Source organism: Crotalus tigris, unplaced genomic scaffold, assembly GCF_016545835.1.
Source record: "Crotalus tigris isolate CLP2741 ecotype Arizona unplaced genomic scaffold, ASM1654583v1 scf7180000024416.509849, whole genome shotgun sequence".
Classification (NCBI taxonomy): domain Eukaryota; kingdom Metazoa; phylum Chordata; class Lepidosauria; order Squamata; family Viperidae; genus Crotalus; species Crotalus tigris.
In genome coordinates, this window is record NW_024100582.1 from 354,296 (window position 1) to 367,321 (window position 13,026).

Here is a 13,026-nt window from a genome sequence, read left to right on the forward strand (position 1 = left end):
TCCTTTCACTCTCACCTGTCATGGCTGCACTTTCTGCCTACTCCCCCCACTTTACTGGGGCAGATGTCTCCCCCCCCCCATTGCAATTGAACCATTGTATTTTGGGTAGTGAAATTTTGCCCAGTCCAGCCGGGGAGGGGCTGTTATCCCCGTGTGAGCACTCTTGTTTGAACAGGTCCCCACTCGGCATTTTCGGAAAAGAATTAAATCAGCAGGAGTCTATTCTCCTTTAGCTTCCTCTCTTAATAAAAAGAATGGCTTTATTTGTCCCTGGTGAGAACAGCTTCTCCTCTGCTTTACAGAGCTTCATACCTGCTTGGGCTGGGCCTTGATGCAGACCGCAAGCACCACCATGGCTGCGGTTCCCCTTCAGCTGTTGGGGCTCTGTGGGGGGGCCCTGAGTGACCCAGGATAGCCCCCCCAGAGCCAAAGGCAAGATCAGCACCAAGGGAGGGGGCGAGGCTGCTGAGCTGTTCTGGGCTGGGGAAAAAGAGTTTGAATAATGCATGTTCGGCAGGCAGTTCAAGGCCCTGCTGCCCACTGAACAGCTCTTCTCAGGCAAAATCAAGTAATAAACGTGCTCTTAAGCTCTTAATTATGCACCCCCTGCTTGGTTCCAAATTTGAGAAGGGTTCCCCCCTGCCCCACTGCTCTGCACATGCTTTGCTTGCCTTCCCAGTAGAGCTAGTTAGGCTCTCTCTGCCCCAGACTGGCCTTGCTGCAGGCTGGGAGCACGTCCGAGGAGCCCTCGGAATGAAAGACTTCTGGGCCCTTTCAGGGAGCAGATCGGCTAGAAGGAGATGCTCCCCAACTGTGCTGGGCAGAGGCTGGTGATTGACAGCTGATTCTTGCCTGCCGAGACTGCAGTGACTGCCCCAGCCCTGATGAAAGCCTGGGGGGACTCTTGAGCTGCTCGACTTGGCAGTGCCTGTTGGAAGAGGGGTCAAGAGGGCCAACAGACAGAGAGGCAGAGGAGTTTTACATGCATTTGTCTGGCACAACCAGTGGATACGAAAGCCAAAATGGAGCAATCCTTACTTCAAACAGGGTTGGACGGATTTATGAAAATCCTGGTGACCAAGGGTCTTAGCCTTGATGGGAGGTCATCTGCTGGGAGAGCCTTTGGTTTCCTGGGTCTAAGACAGAACCTCGTGGGCAATTGGTTGGCCACATGAGAACAGGTTGCTGGACTAGATGGGCCAGGGATCTGTACTAGCAGGACCCAGCTTCTGTTCTTCAGTTTACAAATATCCAGCTCTGTTTCTAATTTGATCTCAGTATGGTTCAAGCTTGATCACTTTCTGTTAAAGAGAGCCAAACTCACAGGAAAACTTCCCAAAGGAAGGCATGCAAAAAATCTCAATATTTAAATGTTGACAGCATCTTTTGATATCCTCTGCAGGGCTAAAGTGTAAGTTAGGTCTCTGTCCTGAAGCTTTCTGGAGGCTGGTGGGGATGTAGTGGGGAGCAAAGGTCCCATCGCACCTTCAAGTCTGAGGCAGATCCTAGAAAAGATAATAAAAAAACAGATCTGCGAACAACTAGAAGCAAACAAATTTATAACTAGTAGCCAGTACGGGTTTGTTAAAAACAGATAATGCCAAACCAATCTTATTTCATTCTTCGATAAAGTGACTAAACTAGTAGACAAGCAAAATGTTGTGGAGATTTCAGTAAGGCATTTGATAAAGCAGACCACAACTTACTCCTTGGTAAGCTAGAAAAAGATGGAATAGACAACATCACCACCAGATGGATCTGTAGTTGGCTGGCAAACTGTACTCAATGAGTAGTCCTCAATGGCACCACATCCACATGGAGAGAAGTAAGCAGCGGGGTACCACAAGGTTCTGTCTTAGGCCCAGTACTTTTCAATATCTCATAAATGACTTAGATGAGGGAATTGAAGGGGAACTCATCAAATTTGCAGATGACACCAAACTGACAGGAGTAGCCAACACCCCTGAAAACAAACTCAGGATCCAAAAAGATCTTGACAAACTTGAGCAATGGACCCTATCCAATAAAATGAGTTTCAATGTGGAGAAAAGCAAAGTTTCCTTTTAGGCAGGAAAAATCAAAGGTACAAGTACAGTTGGGTGAGACCTGGCTCAAAAACAGTAACTGTGAGAGGGACCTTAGAGTCCTAGTGGACGATCATTTGACTATGAGCCAGCAGTGTGCAGCAGCAACCAAAAAAGCTAATACAATCCTGGATTGTATAAACAGAGGCATAGAATCAAGATCACGTGAAGTATTAGTACTACTTTATAAAACCATAGTACTAAGACCACACCTGGAATACTGCAGCCAATTTTGGTCATCATATCACAAAAAAGATGTGGAGAGTTTGGAAAAAATTCAGAGAAGAGCAACTAAGATGATCAAAGGCCTGGAGACTGAAACATACGAAGAACGGCTGCAGGACTTGGGTCTGACTAGTCTAAAGAAAAGAAGAAATAGGGGAGACATGATAACAGTGTTCCAGTATCTGAGGGGCTGCCACAAAGATGTGGGGTCACGTTATTCACCAAAGCACAGAGGGCAGGACAAGAAACAGTGATTGGAAACTGATCAAAGAGAGAAGCAACCTGGAATTAAAGAGAAACTTCCTGACAGTGAGGACAATTAACCAGTGGAACAGCTTGCCTCCAGAAATCGTGGGCGCTCCATCACTGGACATTTTTAAGAAGAGGCTAGACAGTCACTTGTCTGAGATGATATAGATTCTCCTGCTTGAGTAGGGGGCTGGAATAGAAGACCTCCAAGGTCCCTTCCAATTCTATTCTATTCTATTCTGTTCTGTTCTGTTCTTCTCCTCACAGTGGCCAGAGAGGCTCTCCTTCACCAGAGTCACATGGCTGTGTGTGTATATGTATGTGTGTGTGCATGCACACATGTGTTCCTCTGACTAGTAGAGGTTGAGCAAGTGGGAAGTGAAGATACAGGACACCAACCCCAATCCTGTGTCATGGTTTGAGACCTATTCATGTTGCTGAGCTCTTCCAAGGACAAGCAAGTGTTGATCCCATTTGAGTCTTCCAGCAATCCTCTGAAGCGAGGCAGCAGCAACTGGGCAACTTATCTGAGAATAGAAAGGAGCACTTTAGCTGTCCAGGAATTTGATCACTGGCCTCCCTCTGTCCAAACTCCAAATCTCTTGTTGCAGCTTGCTGGCTTCCCATGACCAGGCAGCAACGGATGATGCAAAGGCTGCCTCCGGACTTCACTCTTGAAACCATAGGTAGAGTTGATGCCCCTTTGCTCTGGGGCTGCCCAGTTGGTTCTTGCTCAGCAGGCAGCCCAGAAACCCTGCAAAGCTGCCCAGTGGGCCTTTCCCCCCTCCCTGCTGTTGGGCCTTTCCACAGGGGAAGACCAGCCCTCATTCCAATTGCATCAGGGTATTCTGTGCGCTGCAGCCAAGGGTGGCAGCATGCCCAAGGGTCCTCCACAAGGAATGCCAGCTCCTTTCCAGGGCAGAGAAAGAGCCCTTGGAGGAGGGGGCAAGGGTTAGGGTTGTCAAGTTTTTTCTTGTTCCTTTTCCAAAAAGCTGATCCTATCTTCTCCCTGGGCTGAATTATGGCTTGCAATATATATGGCACTCCCTCCACCATCCTTTGTTACCTATTTGCACAAAAGCAGATAACTCCATTAAGTGTGATGTGAGCAGATTTGCCAAGTGAGCTTTATCTCTGGGGTTGCTGGTATCCAAATTACGCACAACCAATAAAGCTGTCTGCAGACTTTGTGCCAAACGAGAGATGCTTTTCTGGGGATGATACAGGAGGAACTGCACAAATCGCTTCTTTATATATTTCTTCCCTTTTTCATTACCAAATTCTTTCTTTTCTCTTTCTCCTTCCTTTCCTTTCTTCCTTTTCTGCACCTTCTACTCTTTCTTTTTAATCTTCTGCTTTTTTCTCTCACTTGAATTAGTTTCTCTATTGTAATCATAACCTTTAATGAAATGGTTATAGAACAAAAGCATTGGTGGACAAATGGCCTGCTAGGTTGGGAGGGGAAGCCAACCTGCCTCTGGTTTCCCTTCCCTCTTCTGCCTGGCTCGCCGGGCACAGGTTGGTTGGGCAGCGCTTCGGCTTTGTCAGCTTCCTTCTCCTCCTCCTTGTTTCTCTTTCTCTCCCAGTAAAGCAGCTTAGACTCAGCCTGCTTGGCCTTCACCAAGGAGACCTACCAGGTGGATGCAGGGGGTCCAACAGAGGAGGCCGCCCCTATCAGAGGGCTGGGGTGGTGATAAATGGCAGGACAGGTGGAGGCAGAGCCAGAGGAGAGAAGGGCAGATCTCCAGAGCCCTTTTGCCCCTCTCTGCCAGCCCTGGGAGGGGCAAGCCACTTCCTCCACCTATCAGAAGGGCTCATCAATAGTTTATGTGAATGGAACATAGAGAGATCACTGGTAAAAAGGGGCAGCATGTCCTGCTTGAAATGATCAGGCCATCAGGTTACCTGATCCAGGCTTTCTGGGATCTCTTGCAGGGAGGATCTGCTCGGGGCGGGGGCTTGGATGGGAAGGGACCCTTCTAAGGGCTGCAGGGACATCTCCTGCAGCTGGTAGGAACCCAGGAGCAGCCCTTCCCAGCATGAGCTGCTGTCTAAGGGAAGAGGGCGCATCTGGGTTACCATATGGTGCTGTTAGGTTAGATAACATTTGGTAAATTGATATTACACTATAATTTTATTGTTGTTTGCTTGTGTGTACTAAACTGAGGTGCTAAATAAAAAGACTGCCATGACTTGCGGCTGCTCCGGCAACCCCAGGAGCCCCTTGGTGGGAGGGTAAGAGGATCCCCCCTCACCCCAGGAGAGATTCCCAAAGGAGACACCTCTGCCTTCCTGAGTGGGCTCTTAATAGGGTGCAACCAGGGTATGTGTGGGGAACTAAGGCCATTAGGGAACACTGCTTGCAGGTCCCTGGGTGAGGATTGACGGAAGGCATCCAAGTGGGGCAGGTTTTGAAGAGGGCTCAGTCCCTCCAGCACTTTCCTGCTACTTCTTCCTCTGGCTCCTCCTGCTTCTTTGCAAGCTGCTGAAATGATGGCAGACGGCAACGCATATTTAACTGCTATTTACATTCAACAATGTCTCTGTGTGGTTCTGTTTTCTTTCCCAAACACTGTAATTCCTCCAGGCATCTGGCTGGTGTGGCTTGGATACATGCTGTAGGAAACAGCTGAGGTGAAGCTGGATGCACTTGGCACTTTACCACTGCTGGCTCCAAGACTGTTTTGAGCCCCTGCCAGGCTGTGCATCATGGGCCCCCTGGTCTCAGGAGGTGCCTCTTTCCTCTGCATATATACTGAGAAACAGGAGGTTCTTGCTGTTCTTGCTGGTAAATCATGGAGGATTTACCAGAAATTTGAAATTGAACTTCCATAAAGCATAGGGTGCCCAGTTAGGACTCAGAAAAGCTGCATATGTTGAGCCAAGATCACCCTAAATCAAGAATACAGTCATGTTATGGAAAGTCATTGACAATGGGTGGCTACACGAGAGAGGCCATGGCAACTTGGGCTTATGACAAGCTGCCATCTTGGGATCCAGGCAGTCCATGAGCAGGTGGCTTCTTGGCATCTGCCAGCTTTGTGGCTTTGCTTCTGGTGACCAAGTGCAGGGCAGCTTGGTAGCTATCTCTGGACTCTTTAGCTGGGACCTCCCCGAGCCCTGGCTTTTCCATGTGAGAGCCGTGGTGGCACAGTGGTTAGATTGTAGCATTGCAGGCTAACTCTGCCCACAGCCTGGAGTTCAATCCTGACAGGCTTGCTGTCTTTCCTGGTAAAATAAGGACCCAGATTGTTGGAGGCAAATATGCTGACTCTATAAATCACCTAGAGAAGGCTGTAAGGCACTATGAAGCAGTATATAAGTGTAAGAGCTAAGTGCTAACATTCTTTGAATTGGTGTCTTGGAGGAAGTGTTGCCCCTCCTTTTCCAATCTGCAGTGATTCTGAAATTCCGATATTCTGATGCCGCCTTCATCTCAGGATGGTTCTGACTTCTCAGCTTTCCCGGCAGGTGTTTGCTTGCCATTGTTATTCCAAACACTGAAGCACAGTAATTGCCCATAATTACTGGTAGGCTTTGGTCCAGTGACTATCTATACTTAACGCCCCCAATGAAATTTCCATGAAGAAATACAAGACTTGCTTCATAAACAACCCCAGACATTCAGCAGGATTTGCTCATTAGGGTTTTGCTCATTAGGATTTCTCATTAAGGTTTCAACCTTCCAAGGGACCTTTTGGGCTCTGCCCATGATGCTGTGCTGAAGAGTTGCCCTTTGGGCATGTGCAGACTACTCTTCCAGGAGAGCTGTAGTGGGCCCTGAAGTAGGATCAGCAACACAAAATCCATGGACAGGAGGAGCAAAAGGCCTAAGGAGAGAAGGGCGGTTCTAACATTAAGCAGCAAGGATCATTGCTGAGGCTTTGACCACCGGCTCTCCTGCTGCTGCCAGGAGCCTCTCATATCCCACATATTTCAAGGCTGGGGTTCCTTAGCAGCTAAGGTGTCCAACCTGATTCCCCAAGAGAGCCTCTGACCTGGGAGTGGCCAGAGATAGTGGAGAAACCAGCATCTTCCATGCTTGAGTGGCGTCTCCACTGGCACACTCACTTTCTAATGACTGATTCAGGTTTCATTTGGGGTTGCCCTGAGCTCTGTATCAGGCCTCCTGTGCTCATACTGTCATTCTGCACCCGTGGGCCGTGTTTGTGCGAGGCCATTAGGAAGCACATCCAATGCCTCCAGCTCCCTGCAATCTCTCCCATGTAACTGCCTGCATGGCAGGTTGGTGTGAAGCCTGTGAGATGTGGAGCTCTACATTTCCTCCCCAACCCCTCCCTCACCTTCCGAGCCTGTAATGTTGGCTTCAGCTGGAGCTTTGCACACACGGGCAGGATATTGCTGTCCATCTGCTGGTCATAGATGGCGTCTCCAGGGAAAAGACTGGCAGGACGCTCAAGAATGGCCTGGTGTCAACACAACACCACATTTGCTAAATTTCTGGTGGAATCATCTATTCACTTTCGTGGCAGAACCCTCTGCAGAAGAGAGATGAACTTCATGGAGAAATGACTGAATTCCCTCTAAGGGTGCAGGGATCTCTCCCACCACCCCCAGAGATTCCTCTATTAGTCTTTGTTTGCACAACACAAGTGACCCTGATTCCCTCCCCTGACCAACTGTCCTGAATCCTCTGGATTGTGGCACTGTCACTGGCAATCCAGGAACAATCAGAGGCTGAAGAGATTTTCTAATCTAAGGAACTCATCCTTGGGGTGAGTTTGGTCCCAGTCTGAGTCTGGATGCTGTCTTGGCTGCTCCAACTCTTTCTTGGCTCTTCCACCTGACTACAGAGGGAGCCAAACCATTAATATTGCTCCTCTTATTTCTTAAATATAAAATGAGCCAGGAAGACCGTTGTGTCACGCATCTATAAATGCTGTCCAATGCTGGAAATTGCATTTCTTCATGCAACATGGAGATTTCCTGGCTTCTCATCAATTAGCGAAGGTCTGAGAAAGGCACAAGTTCCTCTTCTTTGCCTTTCAAAGGGGCCATTTGGAGCAAACATCATGGCGTTTGGCCTCTCTGCCACCGTCTTTAGGGAGAACCTTCCTTGGTAGCTGCTTCTCCCAAAGTCCAGGTGGACCACAGAGGAGGGAGGGCCAGGGACTCCCCTGCCTCTGGACAGAGCAGGAGAAGGAGCACGTCACCAGGGGCTAAAACCAGCCGCCAGAGATACCGCAGAGTGTCAGCCTGTCAAAGGAGAAAGTAAATACTGAAAGTGTGCTCAAAAATAGGAGACAAGGAAAGCAGAAAAAGGTACTTGTAGATTTGTGGCATGTGTGTGTGTGTGTGTGTGTTTGTGTGTGTGTGTGTGTGTGTGTGTGTGTGAGAGAGAGAGAGAGAGAGAGAGAGAGAAGCATAGCAACTATTGGAGCCCTTTTAAAAGAATTGCACCCTATCCTCTAATCCTCTAATTCCTTGTGGCCACCTTTGGCAACACATGGGGACTCTGATGGAGATGATAGATAGGTAGAGCAGATACTATATACTGTGTGTTTGTGTGTGTGTGTGTTCAAAAAATGACTTGAATTGACCACAGATTCTTTCTTGCCACTAGAATGTTGGGTGTTTCCAAGCCCAGAAAAGCTGGCACTGTTGATGAGTCTCCCTTTGCTTTTTTGAGAGAGAGAGAGAGAGAGAGAGAGAGAGAGAGAGAGAGAGAGAGAGAGAGAGAGAGAGAGAGAGAGAGGGAGAGAGAGAGAACTGAGGCACAAACATCGGAGTAATTTCTTCTTTCTTGAGCTTTATCTCAGTTTTCCATTGAAAAAAGTAGTGCAAAACTGGCATTAATGTTGTTGGATCATCACTCATCAGAGTGTTGCTTTCTCCAGGCAGGGCAAGTTTAATCCACTGATTTTATCAAGATTTGCCTTGTAGGTGTTGCTTAAAAAATTATATGTATTTTTGCAGTCTCTTTTCTGCCTGAATTGGAGGCTTTTAAGAAAACATACCTTTCCCCTTGTCTGCTGCTCAGTGATTGCTACGCTGCACATGTCTGTACTTCCCATTCTCCTTTGGTGACATCTCTTTGTAAGTCAGTTTTCAAAGAGGAGAACCTCCCTCCGCCACCAGCCTCCCCTTTTGAAGGTTGGTATGAAACTTTAATTATAGTGGTGCTATCTAACAAAGGGAAGAAAGGAAGGGATCATTCCACCTTGGGGAAAAACTGGAAACAAAATGTTCCTGTAAAATACCGGGTTGGTGAAATTTCTGTAAATACTGCAATACAGGCTGGTGGGCTCAAGGAGTGCCAAGGTGCCTTGGGCAAAGGGACTAACCAGGAAGGGCCGTTTCCCTGCAGCACCTCCCATCTCCCTTCTCACAAGAGGTGGACCAGGGGGAAGGCTGGCACCCCCAGACCACCACTTTATGGGGCCCCCCTCTGGTCTGTCCAGAGTGAGAAGAAGAGCTAGAGACCTTCATGTTTGAGGTGGTCACATCTCTGGACAGCAAATTCTGACCTTTGTGGCAACCTGAAAGCCCCTCTAGAAGACCTTCAAGGTCCTTTCCAGTCCCTTAACTCCCTTCTATGGTTGGGGAAGGTCTGGGTGTGGGATCCAGATCCCCACACAGTCCTAGATGGGTCATGGTTTCTCAGCTTCAGCATGTATCATGGACTGCCATAAAAATAACAGTTTATTTGTATACAAACAAAACCATCCTGAGAAGAAAGGAGCAATGGACTCTCTCTTCCCACCCCCAGTTTGTGCCCTCCCTCGCTTTGTTTTTGGGGCTGCTGTAGCCCCTCTCTTGCCCCCCCCCCGAGTTGGAGAAAGAGAGTAGTGGCAATTGGACGACACCTCTGGCATCTCATGCCCCAGAGAGGGAGGAAAACAATTACAGGCCGGCTAGTGGTGTGGCATTTCTCACTCAGAGAGATCCAGGGGTGTTGGCTCCATGGATCCTGGAACACACACAGCCAAGGAAAAGAATTCCATAAGCATGGGAGGATGAGCTGCAGCAGAAGGTTAATTGATGAGAGAAGGAACCCCAAAAAACGGGGGTGAGAAGAAGCTTGCCACTCACAAATTGCTTCCTGAGAGACACAGTATATGATGTTCTTAATGTGAGTTTTTCAAATAAATATTCAGAGGTGGCATCAACAAAATCTCATGTGGATGCGAAAAATATGCACAATAAACAGAACGTCAGCTCAGAAGGACCATGGGAAGCAGCATCTGGGCTATTTCAATTGAGGAGGTGGGCTTTGATAACTCTGAATGGACTCTAAGGAACCAAGAGAGCAGCTGGGAATTGATCAAGGCAGGATTCATTCTTGGCAGCTTAAGATCACCGTGGCAAGAGCAACTTGACTGGAAATTTTGAGGAAGGGTGAAGCAGCCAAGCCAGCAGTCAAGGATGGATAGGGAACAGCTTCATTTTAGGAGATAAAATGTGTGTGGCTCTCAGGTTGCTTTCTGAGACTTTCCATATTCTAGTGGAATGGCCTTGGAGAGAAGTCCCCTGACTTAGATGGTTCCATGCAGATGCATTTCTCCAAAATGTGAAGCTGCTCAGGAACCTCTTTGAGTTTCGGCAGTGTTCCTCTCTTGGGACCAGTGGTCTCCAGGAACATGACTATAATGATGCTCTTCTTTCTCTTGAGTGTCCACTTGAAGAATGTCCCATGAGCGAAGCCTTCTTGCCCTGCTAGTCCTCGTTCCTATAGGGAGCTTAGACCAACAAAGACTGTGCAGTCGATGAGGGAGGTGGGTGGAAGAGGGGTAATCAGCCTCATAGCTGGATTCTGGGTGCTTCCTACAGAGTTCTGACGATCCCCTTTTGAGGCTGGCATTCAGGCAGGCTTCCGTGATCAGCTTGTCAGAGCTGTGTGTCTATTGTGGCGGTTGAAAGAGGGAGACCCCCTAAAAGAAGAATGTCCCATGAGCGAAGCCTTCTTGCCCTGCTAGTCCTCGTTCCTATAGGGAGCTTAGACCAACAAAGACTGTGCAGTCGATGAGGGAGGTGGGTGGAAGAGGGGTAATCAGCCTCATAGCTGGATTCTGGGTGCTTCCTACAGAGTTCTGACGATCCCCTTTTGAGGCTGGCATTCAGGCAGGCTTCCGTGATCAGCTTGATCTCTTCCTCAGAGCTGTGTGTCTATTGTGGCGGTTGAAAGAGGGAGACCCCCTAAAAGCCCAAAAGTCAGCCTTTCCTCAGCCCTGTCACCCCATAGGATGCTGTGTTCCACATTCTGCCATCTCCTTCCCTGACCTTCCTTCACACAACAACAACACACACACAAAGCATTGCCTTGAGATTAGAAGCAGGTGAATTTTTACCATTGAAAGGAACAGTAATAATTGAATATGGAAGACTTGGCTTCGGGTGAGAGAGCAAAAAGGAATGAAGCAGGCAAGATTTTGATGTCTGCCCTTTCTCCGGGATGGGGAGGAATGTTTATTTAGAACAATCTTTCTTTGGGGCAGAGGGAGGCTTGAACTTCAAAGGGCAAGACTGGACTCTGTGGTCTCCCAGTGCCTCTAAACCAAAGGCACTCAGGCGTTTAATGCAGCAGGAAGAATAAACCTACATTCTCTTTTTCTTCCCCTGCCCAAATTTCCATGGAGGTGCAAAAGTGCACATCCTTGCTAACCCTGGGCTGCCTCTATTTTTATGGCATGCACTGCAGCTGATTCAAATAGTCAACAATAGAAAAAGTCCAATCAGCAACCCACCTGAATGTACAATATGGACTCAATCAAATGTTACAAGTAATTATAAAGCTAAAAGAAAACTTCAGAAAACATTAGTATTACAAGAACGAAACTATTTGTATTTAAAAGAACTTAAAGTGCCTTGAAGAGCAGAAGATCTTTCCATGCTGTCAGATGGGGAGCAAATCACTTTTCCTGCCATTCAGCGATTGTCTCCTGAGTTCCATGTTGAGGCCCTGTGGAAATGCCTAATTCTCCCTCAGCCAAAGCCATGAAGTCTCCAAAGGGCATCTGAATGCCTTCATTGCTCTTCCTTCTTTGGAAGAATTAGTTTAGGCCTGGAGGGGTTGGAATAACACAGACCTTCTACCTCCCCCCCAAGCCTGGAGATCGGTGGCCAGAAAAGGACTAGGTTTCCACAACAGGCTTGAGCCTTGTACAAAAACCTTCCTCTTTTTGGAATTTGATGATGAGGATTTACCAACTCATTGAGCTCATAGCCATGCAGGAATCATGCCCCTTCCTGGGCTGGAAGGCCTAAATCGAAGATGACCTAGGAAGCCCTTGCACAGAAATGAAGCCGTCTCAGAAGCAGAGCAGTGCTGGCCAAGCCATCTTCAATCTTCGCCTAATGCTCAGGGCGACACTCAGCCAGAACTGTGACTTGGTAATCACCATAGAAACGCCACTTTGTTTCCAAGAGTGGGGATTTAAAAAGAGAACAAAAGCAAAAGATAAAGTGTTCCTTATGCTGCCAATGAATGGGGAAGCCAGGTGATTCCTGGTTTCCTCGAGCACCACTCCTTTCTCTCCTTGCTCCACTCGTTCCTGTCTCCCAGCTGGTTTGGTCTTGTCCTGCCTGCCAGATCCACAGCAGAGCAACAAAGCAGCCCCCCCCCCAGATTCGGTGCTGAGGCTTGCCTAAGAGAAGCTCCGTGCCACCAACAACCCACAGCGGCAACGCAGAGGGCAAAGACAAGGAAGGCTCCAGCCCTGTGATTTGCCAGGTTCTTTGAAGGCCTCCTCAGAGGTCCTCCGGTATTCATTAGGCTTTGTGTTTTCGCCAGTTCAAGAGGGCAGCGGATGAATGGGAAGCGCTTCTGAGGAGAGCTAAGAGGCTTAGTGAGTGGGCAGGAATGTTCAGCCCAGAGGCAGGAAGATAAGGAACCAGCCCACCAAGCCACCTTGGCTCAGAAGTCCCAACGTCATCGTTTCAAACTGGGCCTCTTTCCAAGAGATTTCAGGATTTCAGTCCATAGGAGATTCGCTGGCAGGTTTCTTATCTTTTTCAAGGGTGTTACAAAAAAAGGGAAGAAAAGCTCCTGATTCATGCTATTTGCAATAGCGAGTGTTTTGAACAGCAGAGAAAATGCGTATGAATGGGTACCTGCTGAACATCTCGCGTAAGGCCAGCTGCAAAATATTATGTCTCTGCTTGTCTGGGGTAGAATATTGTACCTGTCCTTCTTTTGAAACTAGCGTTCCTTTATCTTAGCAAATGCCCTGGGAAGAACAGATAATACAGCTCCAGTGATAATGATGAAAAGAGATGGAGAATAAGGCTATCAATAATCAGTAGTCACAGTGGTTGTATTTTATCTTCCAGTTATAGAGTCAATAGAATTCTCAAAGCAAACTGATGGGAATGTGTGTGCGTGAGGATGTTGCTGCTGCACATTCACTTCCTGCTGGTGGGTTTTTCAAAGCATCCGATTCCATCAGGTCCTCTCGTGCATCTTCTCGGCATCTTCTGAAGGTGGACCTGATGGTCCTGCTCCTCCTAT